Raw genomic sequence first — 2,876 nt, 5'->3', positions numbered from 1 at the left:
GGTGCTGGTTTTAGGATTCTGTTTTGTTAACACCGATCATGAAGAGAGACAAAGAACAAATGCGTCATATAATGACATGCTAATTCAGGATGCAAAACTGGACAGCTTTCCCTTTGTGGAAAGCTCCCCTTTCTTCTTTATCCCATGCATTGTTATCGAGACATGACATCAAAGCCAATATGGGCCATGGAAGCAATATGAATGCGGCTGCCCATCTGCCTGCTCAGTGCCTCAAGTTGTATAACCATGATAACCTCAAAGATGTTCTCCATAGAATCATGATGGGGACACGTATATGCATCTCTAAAATAACCTTAAGAAATAGCACAACTGCAATATATCACATAGGAAACATCAATAATTCTCAGGTAGAATATGGCTTGGCTCTGTGAGGTATACAGTAATAATGACATTTTAAATGTATTATTATTGCTTCTCGGGTTTGTTTTGAAATAAATATCACCTGACCAGCATGTTATCTGGGGATCTATCTCTTCTGGAAGACCAAAGCCTCAACACAGCCTTTATAAAGTGTTATGACGAAAGCAATTTCCATAGAGACAGCTCTGCTTGCTTGCCTGCAGACTAACCAATGATCTCTCCAAAGCATGGCACTGCTTGAGGCATACAAAACTATAAGACCATGAACTACTGAAATGATAATGACGCTGAAGATTAAAATAGGTAAGTGGCTCTCCAGACAAGATGTGACAACTAGCAGACCCATAGTCTATGCGCTCCATAGAAATCCTGCTAAATGAAGAAGGGTCTTGGAGGACCCATCATTGCCTGACAAATTACTTATTAAAAGTCAAAGTGGGGTTTTGGACAACATATGGTAATTTATGGAATAGAAAAGGTCATGCAGATGCTAGTCTAAGAAGCTCCTCTGCTGACTGTGTGAATATAGTGCCATCACGTGTGCCTTCTAGTACCTAGTACCTATCTGTTGCTACAGAAACATTTAAAACATGATGCAATTTAGGACATTTAAGGCACAGCTGCCTGGAAATGTTTCCTTGCACCCACAATGAGAATTTGCTATGTCAGATGAATAATAATAGTGTGTAGATATTTGTACAAGATAAATGAAAAATAACACAGATATTAATTAAAGTTACATTTGAGTTGATTTTGATGTGCATATCTTCCTTTAAAATAACCTGATTTCAGAAAGTAGCTGGGTTTCAGCTCTTTTCTTTTCTTCTTTATTTGTAGTACTTCCAAGCCAGCTACCGCCTACTGTACTGTAGCCTATCTCAGCTTGTAGTAATAGTAATAATCAAACAAAGTGACAATCCCATGGGCTCCCCTCTCCTGTGAGGCTCAGTCATATGAATCATACTGAGCCCATCAGGGGAGCTAAACAGCCACTAAACCATCCACCTCCAACATTTTGCGTCAGCGCTGCTGTCAGCAGACACTACGACCACCTGTTGGCTCAGTTTGGTGAATGAAGCAAGACTTGTCAATGGCATGCTTACTGATTTAAAAAATATATTATCAATTTAGTTTTTCATATCTGTGAGCTGTCAATTCCTAGACACGACAGTAGAGAGACAGATAGAGACAGTAATAATAAAGCATCTGCATCAGCATCAAAATCTTACCTTTCATTTGGGTTCAACTGGATGTATCAGTGATCTTTCTCTGTTTCAGAAGTCCATTTATCATGAAAGATATCCTCCTGTTCCACAGCTTCTCTTCTTACCCCCTTTTTTGTCTTATGCCTGTGGTGAGGGAACAAGATGCTGCCACAGGTGGCTATTGATGCAATGGTCCCTGGCTCTGAAAAGGAGGTAAAAGCACAAAGAGGACAGCAGGTTCACCCGTTGCAGCAATTCAATCAGCGCAGCAACATGTGGTTTTATAAAAAACTATGTTTTAGTCTCTCCTCCTCCCTTTGAATGGAGGAGTTGGAGGGAGAGATAGAGAGCTATGGGGAGGGAGGAAAAGAGAGGGACAGAGATGGAGAGAACGACAGATTGAGACAGAGAGAGAGAGAGAGAGAGAGAGAGAGAGAGAGAGAGAGAGAGAGAGCTAAGTGGGGAGGGAGGAAAAGAGAGGGAAGGAGACAGAAAGAGCTAGAGTCCTCTGCTACAGATAAACATCCCCATCCCCTCCCCTCTGCATTCATAGCATCAGTACCATCCATTCCCTCCCGCACCACTCAAGTGTCCTTACTGATTGCTATGGATGATATTAAATTAAATACAAGACTAGACAAGGAGAGAAAAAATAACAGGAGGTGGAAAAGGTGGGTAGCAGCCGGAAACATAAATGTCTCCCTTGAATAAACATCTGTCTCTCTCCTCTCTCTCTCTCTCTCTCTCTCTCTCACTCTCTCTCGTTCTCTCCCTTTCTCTGGTGTGGTCGGAAAGCTGAACGAACGTGTTGAATCCATTGAGGGATGTTTTGTGATCACTTAGTCTGATGTGTCTGATTTCTTCACAGGTTACCATGACAATCAATATCATCACCCCGCTGCCATTTTAAGGTCCTTGGTGTGAAGATGGGGATGGTGCATGCGTGGGAGTATTGGTTGGCTTCAGTATCCGCTTTCGCAATTGAATTAACAGGCTGCCAATAAACCTCTGTCTCTACACACTATCCCTCTCACTTACACGTTTGCACACAAGTTGACACAGCCACACGTGCTCACACGCAGACGCACATGCAAAAATACCACATACATTCTTGAACTAATACAGTACTAATATGCATTCACTCACTGAAATAACACTATAATGGCATTAGCACTTATGATGAAGGGCTGTTATCAATATTGTGAACACTGAAAGGGAAGTCTGGAGCTCTCTGTTGGAACTGTCACCCCCATGACCCTATTCCGGAAAAGTGGTTGAAGATGAATGGAT

Source organism: Nannobrachium achirus (genome assembly GCF_963921795.1).
Source record: "Nannobrachium achirus genome assembly, chromosome: 9".
In the NCBI taxonomy this organism is placed as follows: Eukaryota; Metazoa; Chordata; class Actinopteri; order Myctophiformes; family Myctophidae; genus Nannobrachium; species Nannobrachium achirus.
The sequence above is the reverse complement of the archived record's forward strand: the minus strand, read 5'-3'. Positions refer to the sequence as shown.